Below are 26948 nucleotides of genomic sequence, written 5' to 3'. Positions count from 1 at the left end.
ACCAAAGCAGCATGACTTCACAGTGCACACACTTGTCTATTAACTACACCACACTATGCCCCAAACAGCTTGCTTTTAAAGGTGCTCATAAAGAGTCCAGCATAAGTACTGGAATAAAAGCCAGGTGTAGCCTGTAACCTGTATTCATGTCAGATAAATCTGTCCTTTTTTTTTCTTAATTTTTCCATATGTTATTGGGTATAGGTGGTATTTGGTTTCATAAGTAAATTCTTTAGTGGTGATGTATGAGATTTTGGTGCACCCATCATCCAAGCAATGTGCATTGCACCATTTGTAGTCTTTTATCCCTCGTCTCCCTCCCAATCTTCCCCCCAAATCCCCAAAGTCCACTGAATCACTCTTATGCCTTTGCATCCTCGCAGCTTGGCTCCTACATATCAGAGAGAACATATGATGTTTGGTTTTCCATTTCTGAGTTACTTCACCTAGAATAATAGTCTCCACTCTCATCCAGGCCACCGCAAATGCTATTAATTTATTCCTTTTTATGGCTGTATACTATCTCACAGTTTCTTTATCCACTCATCAAATGATGGGCATTTGGGTTGGTTCCACGATTTTGCAATTGTGAAATGTGCCACTATAAACATGTGTGTGCAAGTATCTTTTTCAAATAATGACTGCTTTTGCTCCTGGTAGATACCCAGTAGTGGGATTGCTGGATCAAATGCTAGTTCTACTGTTAGTTATTTAAGGCATCTCCACACCGTTTTCCACAGTGGCTGTACTAGTTTACATTTCCACCAGCAGTGTAGAAGTATCCCCTGTTTACTGCATCCATGCCAACACCTACTGTTTTTTTTATTTTATTTTTTATTATGATCATTCTTGCAGGGTGAGGTGCTATGGCATTGTGGTTTTGATTTGTATCTCCCTGAACATTAGTGATGTTGAGCGTTGTTTCATTATGTTTGTTGGCCATTTGCATATCTTCTTTTGAGAATTGTCTATTCATGCCCTTAGCCCACTTTTTGATGGGATTGTTTTTTTCTTGCTGATTTGAGTTCATTGTGGATTTTGGATATTAGTCCTTTGTCAGATGTATAGATTTTCTCCCACTCTGTGGGTTGTCTGTTTACTCTGCTGACTGTTCCTTTTGCTGTGTTCTTTAGTTTAATCAGGTCCCAGCTATTTATCTTTGTTTTAATTGCATTTGCTTTTGGGTTCTTGGTCATGAAATCCTTGCCTAAGCCAATGTCTGGAAGGGTTTTTCCAATGTTATCTTCCAGAATTTTTATAGTTTCAGGTCTTAGGTTAAGTCCTTAATCCATCTTGAACTGATTTTTGTATTAGGTGAGAGATGAGGATCCAGTTTCATTCTCATACATGTGGCTAGACAATTATCCCAGCACCATTTTTTGAAAGGGATGTCCTTTACCACTTTATGTTTTTATTTGCTTTGTTGAAGATCAGTTGGCTGTACGTATTTGGGTTTATTTCTGGGTTCTCTATTCTGTTCCATTGGTCTATGTGACTATGTTTTTGCCAGTACCCCACTGTTTTGGTGTGAGCATGGGCTGCATTTCCATTTGTTTATATCATCTATAATTTCTTTCAGCAGTGTTTTGTAGTTTTCCTTATGGAGGTCTTTTGACTCCTTGATTAGGTATATTCCTTAATTTTTTTTTTTTTGCAGCTATTGTAAAAGGGGTTGAGTTCTTGATTTGATTCTCCACTTGATCGCTGTTGGTGTATAGAAGAGTTACTGATTTGTAACTGATTAATCTTGTGTCTGGAAAATTTGCTGAATTCTTTTATCAGTTCTAGGAGATTTCTGGAGGAATCCTTAGGGTTTTCAAGGTAAGCAATCATATCATCAGCAAAAAGTGACAGTTTAAGTTCTTCTTTACTGACTTGGATGCCCTTTATTTTTTTCTCTTGCTTGATTGCTCTGGCTAGGATGTCCAGTACTATGTTGAAAAGGAGTGGTGAGAGTGAGCATCCTTTTCTTGTTCCGGTTCTCAGAGGGGATGTATTCAAGTTTTCCCCATTCAGTATTATGTTGGCTGTGGGTTTGTCATGGATGGCTTTCATTACATTAAGGTATGTCCTTTGTATGCCGATTTTGCTGAGTTTTAATCATAAAGTCATGCTGGATTTGGTCGAATGTGTTTGCTGCATCTATTGAAATGATCCTGTAACTTTTGTTTTTAATTCTGTTTATGTAGTGTATCAAATTTATTGACTTGCATATGTTAAACCATCCCTGCATCCCTGGTATGAAACCCACTTGATCATGGTGGATTGTCATTTTGATATGTTATTGGATTCGGTTAGCTAGTATTTTGTTAAGGATTTTAGCATCTGTGTTCATCAAGGATATCAGCCCATAGTTTTCTTTTTTGGTTATGTCAGTTCTTGGTTTTGGTATTAGGGTGATGCTGGCTTCACAGAATGAATTAGGGAGGGTTCCTTCTTTCTCTATTTTGTGGAATAGTGGCAAAAGGATTGCTACCAATTCTTCTTTGAATGTCTGGTAGAATTCTGCTGTGAATCCATCTGGTCATGGACTCTTTTGTTGGTTATTTTGTAATTGCCACTTCAATCTCACTGCCTGTTATTGGTCTGTTCAGGGTATCTAATTCTTCCTGATTTAAGCTAGGAGGGTTGTATTTTTCCAGGAATTTATCCATCTCTTCTAGGCATTCTATTTTATCTGCATAAAGGTGTTCGTAGCAGCCTTGAATGATCTTTTTTATTTCAGTGGTGTCTGTTGCAATATCTCCTGTTTCATTTCTTAGTGAGGTTATTGGATTTTCTCTCTTCTCTTCTTGGTTAATCTTGTCAGTGGTCTATCAATTTTATTTACCTTTTCAAAACACTAGCTTTTTGTTTCATTTATCTTTTGTATTTTTTTTTTGTTTGTTTCAATTTCATTTAGTTCTGCTCTAATCTTGGCTATTTCCTTACTTCTGTTGGTTTGGGGTTTGGTTTATTCTTGTTTCTCTAGTTCCTTGAGGTGTGACCTTAGAGTGTAGATTTGTGCTTTTTCAGTCTTTTTGATGTAGGCATTTAAGGCTATGAACTCTCCTCTTAGCACCACCTTAGCTATATCCCAGAGGTTTCAGGGTATCTAATTCTTTGTTTGTCAGGGTTGTGTCATTATTTTTGTTCAGTTGGAAGAATTTTTTAATTTCCTTCTTGATCTCTGTTTTGACCCAATGCTCATTCAGGAGCAGATTATTTAATTTCCATGTATTTGTATGCTTTGGGAGTTGATTTCCAATTTTATTCCACTGTGATCTGAGAGTGCTTGATATAATTTCAATTTTCTTAAATTTACTGAGACTCATTTTATGGTCTATCATATGATCTATCTTGGAGAAAATTCCATGTGCTGTTGGATAGAATGTGTATTCTGCGGCTGTTGGATGAAATGTTCTGTATATATCTGTTAAGTCCATTTGCTCCAACATATAGTTTAAAGCCATTGTTTCTTTGTTGATTTTCTGTCTTGATGACCTGTCTAGTGCTGTCAGTGGAGTATTGAAATCCCACACTATTATTGTGTTGCTGTCTATCTCATTTCTTAGGTCTATTAGTAATAGTGTTATAAATTTGGGAGCTCCAATGTTAGGTGCATATATGTTTAGAAGTGTGATATTTTCCTGTTGGACAACGCCTTTTACCGTTATATAAAGTTCTTCTTTGTCTCTTTTAGCTGCTTTTGCTTTAAAGTCTGTTTTGTCTGACATAAGAATAGTTACCCCTTCTCACATTTGGTGTCCATTTGTATGGAATGTTTTTTACTACCCCTTTATTTTTTTATATGAGTCCTTATGTTCTAGATGAGTCTCCTGAAGGCAGCAGGTGGTTGGTGAATTCTTATCCAGTCCGTGGTTTTGTATTTTTTAAGTGGCACTTTTAGGCCATTTACATGCAATGTTAGTATTGAAATGTGAGGTATCCTTGCATTCAATGTACTCTTTGTTGCCTGTGTACTTTGTTTTTTTGTTTGTTTTTTGTTTTTGCTTTTTTACTTGTATTTTTGTTTTATAGGTCCTGTGTGATTTATGCTTTAAAGAGGTTCTGTTTTGATGTGTTTTCAGGGTTTAAGATTTAGAAACAGTTCTTGTAGTGGTGGCTTGATAACGGCGAATTCTCTCAGCATCTGTTTGTCTGAAAAAGACTGTATCTTTTCTTCGCATATGATGCTTAGTTTTGCAGATACAAAATTCTTGGTGGATAATTGTTTTGTTTGAGGAGACTGAATATAGGACCCCAATCCCTTCTAGCTTGCAGGGTTTCTGCCGAGAAATCTGTTGTTACCCTGTTAGGTTTTCCTTTATAGGTTATCTGGTGTTTTTGCCTCACAAGTCTTAAGATCCTTCCTTTGTCTTAACTTTAGTAACCTAATAATAGTGTGCCTAGGTGAAGATCATTTTGCAATGAATTTCCCAGGTGTTCTTTGTGCTTCTTGTCTTTGTATGTCTAGAGCTCTAACAGGACTGGGGAACTTTTCCTTGATCATTTCTCCAAATATGTTTTCCAAGCCTTTAGGAATCTCTTCTTCCTCAGGAACACCAATTATTCTTAGGTTTGGGCATTTACATTTACTCTATGTCTTAGTCAGGAAGTACGCAAGATGAACCTTGAGCATCTTGTAGTGCCAGAATTTAAGAACATGCTTTTTTAAAAACAGCAAAAAAGTACACAATGATGGAGGTATTTCAAAAGGTCAAAGAAACCAAATGAAAGAGCTTCCAGTGCCCAAGGCTGGAAAATTTTGAGCAGCAAGATAAATGAAATAGTATTGGATTATAACCCAAAGTATAAAATAAATATCTATGAGTTCTTACTGAACTAAAATAAAAACATAAACAAATAAATCAATGAGACAAGAGACAAATATCCTATGCAATCGAATTTCAAATAATGCATACAAATACTTCACTTTCAAGGAGGGGAAGCAAATATTCCAGACCTCCATAAGTGTGGGCTGCACATAGTGACTTAATTTCAAAAAGTACAGCCTGAAAATAGGTAAAAAAATATTTAGCTTTGTAGTAAAGAAACCCAACACACACTATCTCAGCTAGGTGATCAAGATGAACATCAGTAGTGATAAATCATGTTGCTGGTATATACATTTGAAAAGATGTGATTAATATGGCAGTTTACTCTGTAATCTTTCTTTCAAGAACACATAATCACAGTCTAATCTTGAGTAAAACAGCAGACAAATCCCAATTGAAGGACATTCTACAAACTATTTGACTAATACTCATGAAAAATGTCAAAGGTGCTAAAAATGAGATAAGTCTGAGAAACTGTTACAGGCATGAGGAGCTAAGGAGACATGACTACTAAATGTAATGTGGCTTCCTGTATTGGATCTTAGACAGACAAAGGACATTAGGTAAAATCTGAATAATGTGTGGACTTCAGTAAATAATGTATCAAAATACTTTTATTAATTGTAACAAATGTGCCACACTAATGTAAGATGTTAATAATAGAGGAAACTGGGTATGAGGTATATGGAAACTCTTCATATTATCTTTGTCATAATTCTAAAGCTGCTCGTTTTATTTTATTTTGCTGTACTTTAAGTTCTGGGGCACATGTGCAGAAACTGCAGGTTTGTTACATATGTACACATGTGCCATGGTGGTTTGCTGCATCTATCCCCTGTCATCTACATCAGGTATTTCTCCTAATGTTATCTCTCCCCAGTCCCCCCAGTCCCTGCTATACCTCCCCTGCCCCACCACCACCACTGACAGGCCCTGCTGTGTGATGTTCCCCTCCCTGTGTCCATGTGTTCTTATTGTCCAACACCCAAAGGATTATAAATCATTCTATTATAAAGACACATACACATGTATGTTTATTGCAGCACTGTTTACAATAGCAAAGACTTGTAACCAACCCAAATGCTCATCAATGATAGACTGGATAAAGAAAATGTGGCACATATACACCATGGAATACTATACAGCCATAAAAAAGGATGAATTCAGTCCTTTGCAGGAACGTGGATGAAGCTGGAAACCATCATTCTCAGCAAACTGACACAAGAACAAAAAACAGCTCTAAAATAAAATGTTTATTTTTTAAATGTAGTACAATTTATAATCACATCAAAACTATAAGATTCTTAGAAATAAATTCAACAAAATATGCGTAAGACCTATATTCTAAAAAAGACTCATGTCTGACAAAAATTGACCTATATAGGCACATATGCACCATGGAACACTATGTAACCTTAAAAACGGATGAGTTCACGTCCTTTGCAGGGACATGAATGAAGCTGGAAACCATCATTCTCAGCAAACTAACACAAGAACAGAAAACCAAACGCTGCATGTTCTCACACATAAGTGAGTGTTGAACAATAACACACGGACACAAGGAGGATCACCTGTGGGGGAACTAGTGGAGGAATAGCAGCGGGTGAGGAGATTGGGGAGGATAACATTAGGAGAAATACCTAATGTAGATGACAGGGGGATGAATGCAGCAAACCACCATGGCATGTGTATACCTATGTAACAATCCTGCACAATCTGCACATGTACCCCAGAACTGAAAGTATAATAATAAAAAAGAAAAAGAAAAAAAAAATCATCCCAATCAAAATCTTAGCAAGATTTTTAAAAATAGAGATGGTCTAGCTGATTTGTCTGCAGTTTATATGCAAATTTAAAGAACATAGGATTCTATAACTATTTTGAAAAGAAAGAACAAAATTAGAGGACTTTTACTATCAGATTTCAAGACTTATTATAAAGCCACAATAATCATGAGAATGTGGTATTGTTGTAAATACAGACATAGATCAGTGGAGCCAAGTAGATAACTCAGAAGTAGACCTGCATATATGATAAATTACTTTTTTAACACAAGCGCCAAGGTAATTCAATAGGTAAGTGATAGTCTTTTTGTAAAACGGTGCTGGAGTATTTATATATTCCTATGGAAAAAAATTAATTTCAATTCTTACTTTATGCCATACACAAAAACTAATTCACAATGAATTGTATACTTAAACATATAAGCCAAACCTATAAAACTTCCGGCAGAAAACAAGAGACAAAGTATTCATGACTTTGACATAGTCAAAAATGCTATTCACAGGACACAAACATTAATAAGAAGACAGACAATCCAATATGCATAAATGGTTTGAAGAAGACACATCGAAAAAGGAGATATGCAAATGGACAATAAATACATAAAAAGATTTTCAGCCACATGGGGGAAGGCAAACTACAATCACTATGAGATACCACTACACATCCACTTGAATGACTACAATTAAGACCGAGGCCTGATGCATGGCTCATGCTTGTAAATTTCAGTGCTTTTGGAGGCCAAGGTGGGAGGATAGCTTGAGACCAGGAGTTCAAGGCTACAGTGAGGTATGAATGCACCATTGCACTTCAGGGAGACAGAATAAGACCCTGCCTCTAAAAAAAAAGAAGAAGATTGATCATTGCAAGTGTTGGCAAAATTATGGAGCAACTGGACTTCTCATATATTGCTAGTGGATGTGTATAATAAAACAATCACTTTAGGGAACAATTTAATTGTTTTTTAGAAACTTAAATATACATTTACCCTATGACCCAGCCATTCTTCTCCAAGGTATTTTGTCTAAGAAACACAAAATATATCCAACAAAAGGCGTTTGCAATATTCATAGCAGCTTCATTTGGGTAGCTTCAAAGCCACACAAATGTCTGTCAGCAGGTGGATGAATAAACAAACTGCAGAATATTGGTTGAGCATCCATAACCTGAAAATCTGAAATCCAAAATGCTCCAACATCTGAAACCTTTTGAGCATCAGCATGACACCACAAGTAGAAAATTACACATCTGACCTCATGTTGTGCACATGAGGTCAAAATGCATGTGCACAACACAGTTTATTCAGTGTCCCCAAAGTGGGAAGAACCCTCCCAGCCATTTTAAAAAGCCATCCAGCAGAATGCGTCCTCATTCCTAAGAGACCCACTTCCTGGTCTCTGAATTGCTTCTGATGTTTCTTCTCACCAAAAAAATAAAATAAAATGTAGAGTTCAGCAGTTGCCAAAATCCCTGAAGCAGGCCACAAGTCCAAGTCTATTATCTCTCTCAAAATGAAATTCATCCTAACATCTCAACCTCTTCAGCCATTATAAAACTAATTTAGTATATCCAGTTACAGATCCATTGAATAGCCTCATTGTGGTTAGAAAGGAAGGGATACACCACCTCTGAGCATTAGCACATTCTAATTTCTCCTTACATCAACAGGCCTGGCAAGAATTTCAAAATAGTCGTCACCCCTGTGTTCTTGGGGACTGGTTGCCTTTCTAAAGAATGTTAGATGGGAAACTTGCTTTTGACTTTGCCCTTTGGTCTTCAAGATTGATTGAAATTCCTGTGCACACTGCCGTGTCTGTGAATCTGGAGTTTACACTTAATCTTGCTATTCATTTTTTTCCCACATATCCAGGACGAGGCTAATTCTCTTTATCCTAATGAGATCTGGATTGCAGCACCATGCCACTCTATTTAGTGTCTAGTGGTAGCTTGGACAAGAGGTTATCCCCTCATGTCATGCCATGTTTACTCAGATGAAAACAGAAACAGCAGACTGGGCACTCACTCTCTGAATATTTAGTGAGGAGGGAAATAGTCCAAGTCGTCCCTCCACTGAGACTTCTGAGAAGGAAGAAACAATCTACTACACCTTACATGGGAAGTGTGGTAATGACCCCACCTCCAAGTTTCAAGTAGTCCTTCATCCATAAGTCTTTATGGAGCCCTACAATGTTCTGGGCCCTGTGCTGTATGCTGGGGGCTACCACAAAAGAGGATCCTACGTGGTCATGAGGGGACAGAGCTCTCTGGAGACACCTCAGGTGCTTCTTGGCAATAGTGGAACGTGGGACTGGATCGGAGCTGTAGGCATACTAGAGTAGAGACTGGGAGATGCTCCTGGCACTCAGGACGTGGGAGTCCTCGGCTCAGAGACTCTGTTGCCATGGTATGTGGACATAAGGGGCAGAAAGACTCTTCTTCTCTCAGGGAGCTGCAGAGGTCACCACCCCCTGAGGCACTGACCTCCTGGACTATGGGAACAGGCCAACAAGAGTGTTGACATGCCTCTCCCTTCCGCTAAGCCTCTTCACCTGCAGGAGTGTCCCCACTTCCTCCTAGAGACCACTTTCTCTCTCTTTGTAGCCTCTTTGTTCACCCAGACCCAACTCCAATGGCACCTCCTCCATGATGCCTTTTTGATAACTCAGGGCAGAGTTGATACTCCATCTTGAGTGCTCTCATGATTCTTGTATGTCACAGAGGAGGTGGCACTGTAGCTGGGCTCAAAGAATGGGTAGGATTCTGGAGGCACTGTGTGTATAAAATATATACATGGGCCAGTTACAGCGTGAAGTCTTGGAGGAGTGAATGTAGCCAGTCACTTATTCACTTACTCACTCACTCACTCATTCATTCAATATATCTTGTTGAGTTCTGACAAGGTGCCAGGTCAGTGCTCAGTGGTGAGAAACTGATTGGGACTCTGGTAGAACTGGTCCAGGCCTGCACAGAGAGGTAGGTTAGTGAGCAAGTGCTAGTCTGTCTCTCACATGAACACATACACTTGCTTTCAAAAACAGTGATCTGCTGCGTTAGCAACTGCTGCCTCTGTGTTGTCCTGACCTGCTTGTTCAGTCTCAGCAAGAGTTGGGACCTTATAGCAGATTAATAGCAAAATTCTACAGAGGTCTGCATACAAAAGAGATAACCACAATCTTCATCTAATTTTTATATACAAATAAGGCTTTTTCTTTTTTGTGTTCTTGTTATACCCTAGATAAGAGTCTTCTTAGAAATTTTATATCTTTGAAGCTAAAAGTAGGATGTATTTTTCTGAATTTTTTCCATTTATTTCCCCACAGAAAGAAATATTTGTTTCTAAATGTAAAGAAAATCTCTGATCAGTTATGTATTCTCTGAAAATGACAATGAACTGGATTATTCTGACTAAGTTGAATGCCATAGTATTTACCATAGTGGATGAAAAAAGATGGAATAAAATTTCTCTTTAAGAACTAGTCAGAAAACTCAAAGGGATTTTTATATACTCATATCAATTCTTGGGGCTGTGTTCCCCAAAATTTGGGTGGTTTTAACCTCAGCCTGATTTTTGTGACAACTGTGTTCACCTCCTGTTCAATGAGTTATAAATGCATTAAATGGTTTATTGTTCTTCAAATAAGTGAACTAAATGTAGTTTTATTTGGAAGACATGTATAATACTTTTTGAAATAACGAGTGGTTCCCCGGAGGGTCAGAGATGGTCAGAGGGGCAGGGGATGTGGGTTTATGGGCCCAGAAGCCTAACCTTGCACCACTGTTGAGGGTAGAATTCAGCAGCCACTGCCAGTCACCAGGCCAGGCTCAGGTTGTAGAGGAACCAGCAAGAGACTCTCAGCTTTCATTCATCCAACAAACCCATTCTGGGAGGTCCTGGTAGTCTTTAGTCCAAATGGGGAATAAACGAATACCCTGCAGGAAAGAACCTGAAGAAACTCCAATGGGCAGGGAGCCATGAGAGGAATGAGCATGGAGGACAGAGGGAAAGAGCACCTACCCCAACCCCAGGGAGGAGGGAGAAGTGTGATGAAGAAGGAAAAGATGACACATAAAGAAACCTCAAAGGGCAAATAGAAGTGAGACAGGTGACCAGGGCTCACTACATACCAGAGAGAAGCAGCGGCATGTGCAAAAATGTGTGTGAAATGTGACCAGTCGTGTTGCAAACTGCAGGTCACTGCATTTGGCTGGAGTAGCAAAGGCATGAAAAGTACAGGGAGGAAAGGGGCCTGACTGTATTGTGGATGCCTGTTAAACACTATGTTTAACCATTACTAGAACCCAACCAACAACCAACTCTGGTGTCCTTCTGGGGGAGCCTGAGCAAGTTACTTCGACTCCCTGAGTCTTAGTTTTCTCATCTATAAAATGGGGTAATAGCAGAACTTTCACATAGAGCCATAAATGAAATAGTAAGCAATACAATGTACATAGTTTTGCCCTCATATTTTTCACATTCTGGTCAGTAACACATGTAATATGCTTAGCCCAATAAAAAGCATCGTGTAAGTCCTTAAAATATCCTAACTGACCCGTCTTTTACTTTTGGTCACCAGCCTCATTATTATTACTCTTTTGGCTTATCTCAAGAGAATGTTCTTCCTATCAACCTGCATTTCCTAGGGATCCCACTCCAAAAACTCCATGTAAAAACCAATCAGATGATTCTAGCTTTCCTAATTTTCACACTTCATGCCCCAGTGTGAAAATATTGCCTTACGTGACTATTTCAGTGATAAGTAGAAAACACATTTATTTCTCTTTTTTATGACTTTGTTCAAGAGAATTAAATAATTTATTGATTATACATGGCAATGGATGATACATAAACTTCATTCCCATCTGTAATTTTATCTGGTACCTTCGATCAATTTAGATGTATTCCATAGGATGTGCCGACAATCTTCTTTATAACCAATAATTCCATTATTTCCCTTTTAATGGCAAACTTCAGGTCACAACAGTTACCATCAGTTCAACTATACCACGGTTTCTGAAGACAATGGCTTTTCCACCCAGAAGACTGTAAATAATTTCAAATACAACCTGGCATCATCCTGAAGGGATCAAACTTCACACTGTCAGGGAAGTTTACCAAGATGGCTTCAGAGTAGACTAACTTTACACAGGACATTTTTTTTAAAGACACATTTATTCAGCATCATGATCAGACTATTACATTTAGCAGTCAATTGCACAGGTGCAAAAACAGACAATCTACATCAAAATCCTTTGTTGGAATGCTTTACACTTTCCATAGAACAGAAGCTAAAATAACCTGTTATATAATTAGTCACAAATACAGTCCTCGAGTTTTTGCCCATACACACGAACATTTGTCTAAAACGTGTCTTATTTGCAGCAGCCAGGTCCTGCTACCACTGTCCTTGGCTGAGTTCACAAATCTGTTGTAACCTGTAGCTTCCCTGTCACTTCTCTTGCTCTCCTCTCCTGCTACGCTGTTTCCTGGCAGTAATGAAAATCTTCTGACACTGCCGTAGCTACTGCTGCTACTGGGACTGGCATAGCCACCTTGATTTTGTGGTTTTCCAAAGTATTGGTCTCTACTACCATAGAGGCCAGACCTTCTGCCTCCAAATTTTCCTCTCTTTATATGTTCAAAATTTGAAGACTGATTGTTGTCATTGCCAAAAACATTGTAGCTTCCACCACCTCCAAAACTACTTCCATCATTACCAAATCGATTATAACCATCCCCACTGCCACCATATCCACCACCACCATGGCTGCCACCACCACCACCACAGCCACTGAAGTTTCCTCCATGACAAAAGTTGTCATCCTCACTGAAACCACCTCCACGACCGCCACCGAGGTTTCCAGGTCCACTTTGACCTCTTTGGCTGGATGAAGCACTAGCTATGCTTTGACAGGACTTTCCTGACTCACAGTTGTAGCCATTCACAGTATGGTATTTCTGAGTGACAGTCTTATCCACGGAGTCATGGTCATCAAATGTTTCAAAGGCAAAGACCCTTTTCTTGCCACTGCTTCTGTCAGTCATGATTTCAATCACTTCAATTTTTCCATATTATGTAAAATAATCTCTTAGGTGATGTTCTTCAGTGTGTTGTTTAATGCCACCAGCCAATATCTTTTTCACAGTTAAATGGGCACTTGGTCTTTGAGAATCTTCTCTTGAAACAACTCTCTTTGAGTCCATGTTTCTTCCATCCACCTTGTGTGGCCTTGCATTCATGCCTGCAGTCACCTCCTCCACAGTGACATATGTGACAAACCCAAAGACCCTGGAGCACTTGTTGTTTGGATCTCTCAAGACCACACAGTCCATGAGCATTCCCCATTGCTCAAAATCACTCCTCACACTTTCATCAGTTGCTTCAAAGCTCAACTCTTTGATGAAGAGCTTCCGTAGCTGTTCAGTTTCTTTAGGAGACTCTGACTTAGGCACAATGACAGTGGGAAGAGGGACTTTAACAATACTTCTTCAGGAGCATCCACAGGCAGAAAGCTGTTTCCCTTTTAAATGGTAAATTGTAGACATCCCATAGGGAGAGATATGAACTACGTAAAGAGTAAAACCATTTGTACAAGGAAACTGACCCCTATAAATTAACACAGAAATTAAATGAACTAGAAAGAACTTCCTATGTTTCCTGAGTTTCAAAAAAACAGTCTGTCCATCTGATACTAACCAAAGTCATAAATAAAATATTAGCAAATGGAATCCAGCACTGAGTTTAAATAATGAAAACTGATGTTAATGCCAGAACGGTTCCATATTAGGAAATGCATTAATATTATTAATCACATCAATATATGGGGAGATAAAAGCAAATGACAGTTTTGATCATGGCAAAGTAGCTTCCATTGAGTGGCTGAGATAGAAGCTCTGATTTCAGTGTGTCTAAGGGTGAATTAGATGCGGAAGTGAAGACAGCAGTTATATAAGAGTCTTTCCAGGCTTGTAGAAAGTAGCATAGGAAACAGAGAGATGGTGTAGGAGCTTGAGACAGAGCACAGGGACAAAAATCTGTTAGGGTATGTGCCTTTTCAAAGTTTAAGTATTAGAACACACTTATAGTCTGCAAGATAGGTGTCAATGTTGGGGGAATGTGTCAATATTAGAAGGAAGGGAAGGAGAGGAGAGAGAGGGAAGGAATGAGAGGGAAGGGGAGGGGAGGGAAGGGGGTGAATTATCCAACTCTCAGTGAGTCTTATAAGTGCTTAAGAGCACAAATTCTAGAGCCATATTGACGGGTTTGCATCCCATCTCCACCATTTACTAGCTGTGTGACCTTGGGCAAAATACTTAATGTCTCTGTGCCTCATACCCTCGCCTGTAAGGTAAAAATACTAATGATGCCTTCGTCATAGAGTTGCTATACGATTAAATGAATTAATATTTATAAAGTTCTTAGAACAGTGTTTGGCAATATCTGTTAAATAAAACAAATAAAATCACTGTCTTTGTGTGGCAATTCCTCAAGGATCTAGAACTAGAAATACCATTTGACCCAGCAATCCCATTACTAGATATATACCCAAAGGATTATAAATCATTTTACTATAAAGACACTTGCACAAGTATGTTTATTGTGGCTGTTCACAATAGCAAAGACTTGGACCCAACCCAAATGCCCATCAATGATAGACTGGATCAAGAAAATGTGGCACATATACACCATGGAATGCTATGCAGCCACAAAAAAGATCAGTTCATGTCCTTTGCAGAGACATGGATAAAGCTGGAAACCATCATTCTCAGCAAACTGACACAAGAACAGAAAACCAAACACCGCATGTTCTGACTTATAAGTGGGTGTTGAAATATGAGAACACATGGACACAGGGAGGGGAACATCACACACTGGGGCCTGTCTGGGAGTGGGAGGCTAGGGGACGGATAGAAGGGGGTGGGAGTTAGGGGAGGGATAGCATTAGGAGAAATATCTACTGTAGATGATGGGGTGATGGATGCAGCAAAACCACCATGGCACATGTATACCTATGTACAAACCTGCACATTCTGCACATGTACCCCAGAACTTAAAGCATAATAAAAAAAATCACTGTCTTCTTCTAAGTAATTCTTTGTACTACTTGTTATTAATACTACTGGGTGTATAAAACTTATTATTGTATTTATATTATATTGTAGAATAGAAATTATTTCTTTCTGACTGAGTACAGAGAAAAGGATGGCAACAAGGAATGGAAAAGACGCAAGATAATTAGAGGAAGAACTGAGATCAAGAATTGCCCATGCCACGTACGATCATCACGGAGGAGAGGCCGGGTTCCCCAGAATGTTGAAGGTGATGAATCAGCCAGAAATCCCCAGATCCCACTCTGCCCCAGGATCACATTGGCCATGATAACAAGACAAGGAAGAAGCACCAGTCTGAGGAGAGAGCCCAGGAGAAGAGCCAGTGGTTAAAGACGGACCTTCATGTTTGCGCCTTTATGCTTCCGTATTGTTGGAATCTTTGATAATGAAAATGTGTCAATGTAACAGGCAGCTAAAAGAACTAGTATAGTGCAAGATGTTACTATCCATGGAAAGCAACAAAGGATACACAGGGGGATCTTCCTGTATTATTTTGCACAACTGCATGTGAATCTATAAGTACCTCAATAGAAATTTCAATTTTAAAAAACTGATAAAGAAGAGTATGCTTGGGAGGAAAAAAAAAAAAACCGTACACTAAGTCCCTGACTATGATTCCAGCCACCATAGCAGAGGGACAGATGAGTATATATTTTATATGTAGAAATTAAAATTATGACATAGGGCGCATTTCTGCCTGTGCATGTGATGATGCATAGGGGGAAAGGCTAGCAATCAGCCCCTTAAGGGCCTGTCAGAACATCCTTTGCTTTAGCCTCTTTGCCTGGTCCATGTTTTTTTCCTTCAGCTCAGAATGTTGGTGTTGTCAGTGTGCTAAGAACTGAGCAGCGTGCAAAGGTGGACAAACAGGAGCCCAGTTCACAGTATTGGTAGATTAACACATTTGTCATGTGTTCATGGCAGCACAACCCAGTCATTAAGAACAGGAATTTCATTAAAAGGCAACCCTTAGATTGAAATCCCTCTACTGCCACTTGCTACCTGTGTGACTTTGGGTAATTTTCTAAACCTCTCAGGGTCTCTATTTCCTCATCTGTAATAATTAGACTATTACTGTATCACCTTATTTGGAAGAAGAAATCTCAGGAGACTCCATGATGAGCATGGCAATGAACAAGTATGTTGATATTGACTACTCCCAAAACCTTTTGAAGACGATAGTTAAGGAACAAAGAATGTATTACATGCAAGCCCAAAGAAAACAGAATGGGTGGAAGGGGAGAGTGGCATCAACAATAATTTTAGAATATAGAAAATTGCTGAAGGAAAGTAACAGACTACACTGAACAAAGGAAGTTGAAACTTAAAAGTGTCTACTAAGCCTTTCTTGTAAAATCCAAGTATATAAGAATCAAAAGGAAACTTGGCAATCAAGATTCTCTCTTTAAAATGGGCCCTAAGACTCAAAGAGCAGCAACATGTTCAGGGAGACATGACAGCAGGCAGCAGAGCTGGAACTAGACCACATTAGATCACGACATGCCAGAGAGAAGCAGCAGCATGCACAAAAATACGCGTGTGAAGTGTGACCAGTCACATCGCAAGCTGCCCTCGCTGCTCTCATTTGACTGGAGTAGCGAGGGCAGGAAAAGTATGGGGAGGAAAGGGGCCTGACTGTATTGTGGACACCTGTTAAACACTGTTTAACCATTACTAGAACCCAACCAACAACCAACTTTGGAGTCTTTCTGGAGGAGCCTGAGCAAGTGACTTCAACTCCCTGAGCCTTCTTCCTGGCCTGGCTGCTGATGACCTAAATCAAATCCTAATGCTTTGCCATTAGGTATCTCTTCTCCCTGGACTCGGTATCTAAGCTGACCAAAGTCAGGATCTTCTGTTTTTCCTAGTCTGGGGCTATAGAAGTCTGCAGGAGGGTTACTGAGGTGGGAAGAAAGGAAGAGGCCTTGGGAACCAGGAGGAGCACTTCAGCATCTCCACGGTCAAACAACTTTGGCAGGCTGATTTTTCCAGAAAGTATCTGCAAAGGCAGAGATGCAATGCAGAGGACAGTGACATGAAGGAGGCCACTCCGATATCTTGAAACTAGTGGAGGTTCAGAATGAATTTGCTGCTTCTCTGGCCACAGGTGACAGAGCTGTTGGAAGCCTGAATGAAGTTCAGCAAATTAATCTTGCATACTTTATGGGTCCTGAATGTTGCATTCCTAATGTTGATGACTGACTCCACCAGTGCAAGGGGGATTTGTTTTATGGCGATTTCAATTACAGATAACTGTATACCCAGAATCACACCTCAGCTGCTTGTAAACCAGAACTTGATATGAACTCAGGCTGTCGAAGGCCAAGGGCTGCCAAGAACATGTTTTTAATTTAAAGTTGATGAGAAATAGCTGCTTCTAGAGAAAGAAGTTCTGTTCCTTTCATGGTTTGTGTGCTTTGAATTCAGCATAACACAGAAATGAATATGACAGTTTTGCTGCTTAATGCTCCTTTCTGGTTTTCTATTGGAGATAACTGGGATTTTAATATTGTTATCTGTTGGGCAGAGAGAAGTGACCTGGCAATCCTGACACCCCGAACGTGGATTCTCTGCGTTATATAATAGGTTCCTGGCTTCCTGCAAGGGACCCAGGAGGATGCCTATGCGTGACACCCAGAAACGCCAGGGGGCGCTGCAGGGTGGCAAAGGGCTGTCAAGCATGCAGGCTGCCTAGGCAATGAAGGCCTTTCTCCTTGTCACACTTGGTGACTGAAAGACAGCTTTCCTCTGCTTAAGCCACCAAGGTGTGCATAGCCAAGGGCAGCAGGCTGAGCATCTCCATCTGAGAGAGACCAAGTCTCAGGCAAGCGGTAGCCCCATTGCGGAGGCCTAGAGCATCACAACTGCAAAGGAGCAGGCACTTAGTATGACTTGTCAGTTCACTGAGGAGAAACTGAGGTCATGGGGGCAGATCAAGGTCACAGGAAATTGGACTCTCACGTTGGACTAAAATCAGACTTCAGTGCTAAGTTCAGAAACCCATTATTTTCATTTTCTTACTGGTTCCTCATGCCAGAGTCTGAAAAGGCAAAATGTTTGAACCTTCCCTCTCTTACATTTTCCACCAAATCCCATCTTGAAGAATGCCACACTGTTGGGTTCTCTTTTCTGTTTTGAAAACCTGGTGGACAGCCCTGCAGCTATCCCGCCCAGGAACAGAGACTCAGCCCTGTCAGCCTCTAGGGTGTGTAAGTGTGCACAGCAAATGTATTTCCCTGTGTCTACACTTGCATAGGTTTGACCCTGGGCACCTAAGTCCTAACCCTGCCTAGCCTTGGTCTTTCTGATCCAAAGAGTACTCCCTGCATTTTCCATTCTGGGGCCCTGGCATGAACCCCACACACTAATGTAATTAATTTTAATTTTTATAAAGAGAAACAATATATTATTGATATTTGTGGGGATCCCCATGGAAACCAAGAGTCCATATGCTCACGAACCTGTGGCACAAATCAAAGTTACCATTTTTTATACCTAAACAATTAGCACATAAGCCAGATTTATAGAAATCTCTCTAGCAAATTCCCAGTAATTACTCCAGGCTCTTCCTCTTAGACCTCCTTGTCTGGCCAGACACGGCTGCTTCTTCTTCCTGGTCTGACTGCTAATGACCACATCATCCCAACTTTGGGATGAGAACATTTTGCTTTTCAATTCCCCATTGCACAGCTGTGATGTTAATAAGACGGCACGGATTTAGAGAAGCCTAAAAGGCAACTCCATTCTCCTGGAGGTGGCCATTCTAAAGGCCCATGGGCTCCGCCTCATGCAGAGTGTATAAAGATGCTGGTCCTTGTGCATCTCCCAGCCTGTCCCCCACGGCAGGACCTGACTCACTGCCTCCACTGGGATGCTCCAGGCGGCTTCATGCACATGGTCTCCCAAGCCCCTCTGCTCTCTTGTCCCCAGGTTAGGAACACAGTTCTTCAATACCCCCCATCCAATGCCAGCAACCCTTCTGCTTTAGAATCAACTTCTTCCCAGGTTGACAATGGAAACCTGTTTCCCCAGGAAGCCACCCACAAGTGTATCCTGGAAAAGAAAGTCATAAAAGCCAACAGTATCTAGCCTTTTATTACAATAAATAACAGCCCAAAGCTGAGCATGGTGGCTCACACCTGTAATCCCAGCTCTTTAGGAGGCTGAGGTGGGCCAAAGGCTTGAGCTCAGGAGTTCAAGACCAGCCTGGGAAATGTGGCAAAACCCTGTCTCCACAAAAAAAATACAAAAAATTAGCCAGGCAAGGTGGTGCACACCTATAGTCCAGCTACTTAAGACGTTGAGGTGGGAGGATCGTTTGAGCTCAGGCAGCAGAGCTTGCAGTGAGCAGAGATTGCACCACTGCACTCTAGCCTAGGTGACAGAGCCAGACCGTGTCTCAAAAATAAGTAAATAAATAAAATAGCAGCCCAAGAACTATACCAATGGTCCAATCTGCCCTGTCTAACCTTGACCCTGGTCCCGTTCATACTCTTTCCTCACCAGAAAGAGATGAGTTCAGGCAGGCCCCTCTCACCCTCATCTGGTCCTAGCTCCCTTCTCTTGTCGGCAGATGCCAGAGTGAGAAGATGCATGTGTTTTCTAACACTGGGCACGGACAGGACAAACACAGAGGTAAAGCAAAACAGAATGAAACTGAACAGTGTCCAGCTCAGAGAGGACACACTGCCAGAATTACCAGTTGTCTTTCCAGAGAAGAACACTCAGAATCTTGGTTTGTAGGACTTCCATTTTGTTGTTTGGTACATGCGGGAGCTTCCCCAAGAAAAATGAGGTGGCTATTAATTACTCAATATCCGCATGACTGGAAGCCCCCTCCCCACCCCCGCACAGAGACAGTGCTTGCAGAAATATAGGAGGATCTACCCCAAAGACAAATTGCTGCGTTTATTCAAAACTGTGGAAATGGCCTTCAATTCAACTCAGAAGTTGGCAGCATTTCCAACTTCTAAAAAATATGTAGTACCTGCTAGACTTCCTCATTCATTCAGAGGATCCTCTCAGCGCAGATACCAACATGGATGTTTCCAGGCTCCTTAATCCACAAGGGGCCCTCTGTAGATGCAGCTATGTTTAAAAAGAAAAATTAAGGCAGGGACACAGCATGACCAGTATTAACGTACAGTTTTTGGTAAATTGAAGCCTTGAGGAGAAAATTGCATAATAAACATGATGGCACAACTTAGCACATCAGTTGCTTGAAAATGCTTGATTTTTTTTTCCAAATGAAGAAGTGGACTTCTGGAGCCAAATTAATAGGAGATAAGAACCTAATATTCTATTATGAACAGCTAAAATAGGGAGAGTTCTGCATTCACCAATGCTCCAAATATTAAGGCACTCACTCAGTTTCAGGCACAGGAGAGTAGACTCTCACCATTGGGACCACACTACCCTGTGATCTGAGCCAAGACCACCTTGTGAGCTCCACTTCTACTTCCCCTGGTGCCACCATTTCTCTGGGCAGCGCCGTATTACCAGACATATCAGTGGCTCTGAAAACCCCACTGCCAAGTCCAGATCCTACTGCTCTCTGAGAGGTCGCCGGGTACTCAAAATGGCAGAAGATCATGAAGAGGTGTGTTGGGGATGGCATGGTTTATTATATGTTCTGGGTGGTGGGGTTCATGTGTTCTCAGAAGGGTCCAGGAACAATGCTCCTTGGTCACCTCCCTTACAGCAGCCTGCTCACCACAGACCTCAGTCGTGCATCAGAGTCCAAGATCAGAGATAACAAGGAAGAAAGTCTTTTCATTGGATAACACTTGACACTTCTCAAGTTTGCCCTGCCTGGTTCCTCTGCTGCTAGGATAAGTTCTCTCCAGGAGGCTGCTTAGCCCCTGGTGCAATGAGAATTTGGCTGGCTCACCTTCTGATCTAACAGATATGCCAACTTGTGCCTGATGCCCAGTGGGCATTAAGCTCCATGCCCCCCAGACCTAGATGACACACCAGCTTGGAGAGTGGAGCTACTATGTCTGCCCTGTGCAGTTGTCCAAAAATGTGTCCACACTCACTGTCCTCCTGCTTCACATTTTAGTACCCATTTCTGTCTCAGGGCATAACATCTGTTGGTGAAATTGACTTGTTTAACGATAAGCTTCAGAACTTGACAACCAGGATGGCAAAGAAGAGGGATGGCTGCTCGGGCATCCCTTCTGCCAGCTGTTGGGACTACATGCCTCAGGACCCTCTTCAAAGGGAGGATGAAAGCTGCTCATTCTCTTACTCCTCTCTACTGATGCCCTGTGAGCCACAACTTACGCTGGTGGTTGCCTCAGGAAGAGCTAACTGAGATCCTACATAGATCACAGATTCTCCATGGATCCTCAACTATATGCTGCTGAACTAAGCACAGCGCCTGGCACACAACAAGCCCTAACCCAAGCACGTCCACTCTCCAACATGTGCATTCACCCAGAGAGCTATTGAATTTCTTAAGCCCTCACTTGTAACATACACATGTAGTCTCAGCCTCGAGAAACTTAGAATATTAAGTGTTACAGAGACAAAGCTGCACAAACCCTTATTAAGATAAATATCAAGAAGACATCTTCAAGGAAAGGAACTTCCAGTGCAGCCAGAATATTCTCCTTAGCGCACGCATAGGCGCTATCCTGGGCATGTGGTTTCAGACCCTACTTCATCCGTTTCTTTGATGAATTTAATTTTGTCCCTTTTATTGATGGGGTCTGGGTGCACTTTAGTTTCTGCCTGGGTTGACAAGGAAATGAGTTGTTGGGTGTAATCTTCCAATAAAGAAAGTACATATGGGAGCATATGTTGGCTCCATAAACCAACAACCTCCAGTGTAACCATTAAGTGATTATTTCCTATCTTTCCTCAAATGTTCCATGGGGAACATCCCAGCAGGAGGGACAGAGTGAGAGGATGAAAATCAGACCTGAGGCAAAGCAAACACTCTCTTTCTTTACTTCTCTTGCCAATGTCACTAAATTTATAGATGGCATAATTGGAAAGTTTGGCTTTTAGCCAAGCATTGCTTTCTGAAGGGGCTAGGGGTGGGGGAGGCAAAAAAATGTTAATTGCTCCACGTGCAAGCTCAAGGCCAGCTGCCCTATGCTCCTATGCCACATCAATCACTGCAGCCCCTAGTCCTACCCAGAGATGAGGCTTCTCTAGAAGAACTCCCAGTAAGAGGAATAATCCACATCGACCTCCTCAGGGGCTGGCAGCTCCTGACTACTGCAAGATTAACATTTTTTTTTTTTTGAGATGGCTCTTTTTCCCCAGGCTGGAGTGTAATGGCACAATCTGAACTCACCACAACCTCTGCCTCCCAGGTTTGAGCAATTCTCCTGCATCAGCCTCCCAAGTAGTTGGATTACAGGCATGCACCACCACGCACAGCTAATTTTGTACTTTTAGTAAAGACAGGGTTTCTCCATGTTGGTCAGGCTGGTCTCGAACTCCCAACATCAGTTGATCTGCTCTCCTCGGCCTCCCAAAGTGCTGGAATTACAGGCATGAACCACTGTGCCCAGCCTGATTCACATTTATAATATGGGCCTTATATTATTTCCAAGGCTCTGGAAACTCCATTCCCCAACTCAGAAACTGAAGGTCAGTCTGTTTCTGAGAGTGCAGAATGAAGCAGTGTTGGACTTACCAAAGCAACAGTCCCACAAAGACAGAGACCCCCGCCTGTCAGTGCTAGATCCCTAGCCCACTGTTCAGCTTCTGGCACTGAACAGAAACACAGTAAATACTCATGGCCTCTCCCCTTTGACTACTGCCTTCACTTCTTCCCTCATCCCTCTAACCATAGACAAACACAGAGAAATGCAGATACACACAAAGGCTCAGCCAGACACCCAACAGCACACATGCACACAACATAGTACAGGCACACACACACACACACGTTCACATATAACCCCTTTCCCCACTGCCACATGCACACACACACACAGACAACTTAACCTTAATAACAAAATGCGGGGCTAGAATTACCATTATTTATTTCATCAGTTTGACACCCGACTTTGCTAGTGAAATACAGCAATTTATACTGCGTAGGAGGGTGAGTGTTTTGTTTCATTTATCTCCCAGCTGCATTGGCCATTAGAGTTTTTCTAGGCCAATCTCTTCATTTTAAAAATGGGAAATCAGAAGTCCAGATGGGGAGGGGGATTGCTTAAGTGAATTAGAGATGGTCAGGAATGAATATGTTTCTTTGCTTCTTAAGCTGAGTGGTCCTGAGCTCCTTCTTGTGATGTTTCAGCCATTGTGCCCACCTTGGCCAACCTGACAACAAAGGGGACCACCATTTATTTTGTCCCCCAGTTGCCAGACATGGGACCAGGCCCTTGGCACATGTTATTTCTAATCTCAATATCGACACTTCAGGGTACGTATTATCATCTGCACTAAAGAAACCAAGGTTCAAGGAGGCAAAATATTCAGTTGGACCACATGAATTTGTCAATACTCATCATCATCCAACAAAAATGGCAAATTAATAATTTTCCACAAGCCTCAGAGCAGGTAAGTATCTGAGCCACATTGTGCCTCCAGAACACTTTCCCCTCTCTTGCAGCCTCCCTGGTATAGAGACCAGGCTCCAGCTCCTCCAACCCCGACACTGGCCTGTGAGCCTGAACTCTCTGCTCTCTACCTCCACGCCTTAGCAGGCCTTGCTCATGGACCACTCCATCACAGCTGTCTCTGTGTTTGTGTGTGTGTGTGTGTGTGTTTGAGACAGAGTCTTGCTCTGCCACCCAGGCTGCAGTACAGTGGTACAATCTCTGCTCACTGCAGCCTCGACCTGTTGGTCTCAGATGATTCTCCCACCTCAGCCTCCTGAGTAGCAGGGACCACAGGCATGAGCCACCATGCCTGGTTAACTTTTTAAAATTTTTTGTAGAGATTAGGTCTCACTATGTTACCCATGCTGGACTTAAGCTTCCGGCCTCTAGTGATCCTCCCTCTTTGGCCTCCCATAGTGCTGGGATCACAAGCATGAGCCGCTGCACCTGGAATTCCCTGTCTTTTCTGATCTCAGGTCCCTCTGCTTTGGAGCATTTCCTCTTTTGTCAGGACTCTGGCTGTTGCTTTGACTCTACTTTTATCCATGAGGACAGTTTGTGCTCACACCGGCCCTCCCCTGTCCATACAGGTCCAGACAGCTTCTCTTCTTTCCTGGATTGTCTCTCCTGGACGGTCGGAGCCTCTTGAGCACTTATGCTTCACATTTTTGAAGTGTACTTTAAGCATGGACCCTGCCTTGGCTTTTAATATATGTTCAAATGTTTTGATATTCCAGCTTTCAAGAGGTGAAGTTTAACTCCCCTCCTTCTGATTGCAGGCTGATCTGAGTGACTCCCCGGCCCACATGGTGAAACACTGAATTTTCTTGGAAATAGTCACATGAATGAGCTTGGAAAAGGAACCTCCGGCCCCAGTCAACAGCTTGACTTGAGAGATCCCTAGTCAGAACCACCCAGCTGAGTTGCTCTTGGATTCTTGGCCCACAAAAACTGTGACAGATTGAATGTGCATTGCTTCAAGCAGCAAAATTTGAATTAAATAATACAGGCACTTTTGGTCTTACTTGGCAGAAAGAGGAAACTCGCATATTGATACTCACATATTACAAATGCACTTCTTCATCAATTTTCCCTAATTACTCTCCACACAGCCTCCGGAATTAAAAAGTGGCATTTGTGATCCCTTCCCAGTGTCCTTTCTTGCCAGGTGCCCACCGCTTCCAAGACATAAGCTAATGAGTATTTTCAGACTAACTTGCTTTTAGTTCCAGTTAGCCAAAAAGCAAACAAACTAATGAAAACTAAAACTACAACAACAAAATTTCCAGAGATATGATATCCCTGTCTGAGATGAGTATAAGCGCCTTCAAAATCCTTTACATAGCTACAGCCCCACTCAAATAAATCACTGCATTGTTCTTGATCTCTGGTGTTGAGCTATAAAATGAGAATTTTCTAGTCCCCTGAATGCATGCTGACATTAAAAACATGTCCAAGTAGAGACAAAGACAAAAGACTTCAGCGTCTGAAAATTAGGTTCAACTCTCAGGAGTGTACACCTTACCCTGTGTGGACAAATTATTTAGACTATTTATGCCAGGATAAAATCCCACAATTGTGAACATGTAAGGTTCTCATGGGTTATTTGGTGGGCATGGAATTCTACTGAATAGAAGTTGATTTAATGAAATTGAACTTTGAAACCCTGTTGGGAATTCAGAGGCTTTTTACCACAAGAGTGCTGCTGTGACAAGGCAGCTCGTGCTTCCTTAAGACCACTTAGTGGATGGACATGGCATTTTCTCTCTCATTCCCTCTGTGCCTTTGTCTCATCCCTGACTCACACTCTGTCTTCTAGGTGTTAGGCCACTCTAGTGTTTTCAGAACAGTTAGGGACAAGTGTTATTACTTGTGTCAGGTCTACCTCTGTGGGACCCAAGGCATTGTCACTTCCTTGCTCATAGTATGCTTGCCAGGTCTTTAAATTGACTTGGAACAATATCATTTCTAACTTTAAAAAAATGGACAAAGAAATCAAATTCAGCTTTCTAGCTTTTTTGCAAATATCTCTTAGCAAATGTCTTTGGTTGTGGATACTATCGCTCCTCATTCTTGCTTGATTGCAGGCCCCAGCTCTGCCTGCTCCCAAGTGAGCAGCTAACAGTTGTATGCATCTTCAGGAATCCAGGATGCTAAGAGTATTTGTTAAAGATCTGCTCATCCTTGGAGCTGTCAGACCTAAACCTTTTCTTACAACAGGAGCACACTAAGTATACTGGCTGGTCCCAGAGTTTTGCCTCTACAGTTTGACAGACCCAAGATCCAATGAAGTTTGTCCTATAAAAGAGGTGACATCATCTAAGGTAAGACAGAGCTAGAGGAAGTTACTTGAATTAGATAAAAGCAGACCTTAATTACAGGCAAAAATAAGACTGTTAGATTTGCTTTTGGAATGACAGATTAGGGATTTCAAAATACAGCCACAGCCTGTATGGGCTTCCTCCCCTCGTCAATTTCACTGACTAAATGGATTTCTGAAGCAGCCAACTGGAAATGTAATCTGTATTTCAAGAAAGCAAAATCGGCTTTCATCACTCAAATTTGGTAATTTAGTGTCAGCACACATGCTAAAGCATAAAAAAGAGTAAAATAATTTGAGATCAAAGCCATAAAGCCCACGGATGACAGAAAATGCAACTGGGCCCATATCAGGGGCTCCCTTCATTGTCCCAACTGTTAACAAACTCTGGGACCCAGCCATGGAGCTTCAGTTTTATTACATAACCTCTCTGTGGCTCAGTTTCAATATCTGCAAAATGGAGCTATTAATAGAATCTTCCTTGTAGGGTTATCATGAGGATTAAATAAAACCATGCATTAGAACAATTCCTGGCACACAGGAAGTACTCAACAAATATCAGCTATTGTTGCTGTTACTTTTATTATCATCCCTTACTACCTCTGTAGGCAGAACCACTTGGAAGAGCCACATCGTCATAGGAGAGTTGCTGGGAGAGCATGAGGTCTGCACATGGGAATGAATCCAGTGTCTAAAGACACCAGCCAAAAAAGCCTGCTGCCCCATTTCTATAGTATGGAGCAGGTTTTACCATGGGGCCAGGATAGTCTGAATCTGTTGTGGAAAGCTTCTTTGATTCTGGTCACATGAGCACTGTTTGTACATCCTTTTGCCTCTCTCCTCTGCCTTCCTTTACTTTTTAATAAATCAAACATTCAAGACAGTTTTTCTCAATGGAAAAATCATAGCTTCTCCTTCAGGTCCCAGTCTGTCTCTGTCATAGCCAGGCTGCATTGAATGTAACATTTTCCTCTGGAGGGACTCCCTTACCTCCTTCACTCCCTAGCTCTCGGCAGGCACTATTGCCCCCCAACATTTACTATCTTTCATACTGACAAATATTTTGCCCACAAAAAAATTTTGAAAATCTGTAGAATTATCCAAAGAATTTAATTGAGATATTTCACGTTTTCTTCATAGTCTGGCTCAATAATCTGTCTTCAGAATTTGATGAAGGAAATTTGCCCCGAGGTTTAGTATTATTGTTTATTCCTACTTAAAATGGAATGAGGGGGAGATCAGCCATACTGACTTATTTCTAAAGAGACTTGGAAATATATGGTCATTATTGTGTACAACTCTGCTAGAGTTTAGGCTGATCATGGGGCATTACAACATAATTGCTCAAG

The sequence above is a fragment of the Sapajus apella genome, unplaced genomic scaffold, assembly GCF_009761245.1.
Source record: "Sapajus apella isolate SASKATOON/1434 unplaced genomic scaffold, GSC_monkey_1.0 scaffold71, whole genome shotgun sequence".
NCBI lineage: Eukaryota > Metazoa > Chordata > Mammalia > Primates > Cebidae > Sapajus > Sapajus apella.
Note: the sequence above shows the minus strand (reverse complement) of the source record.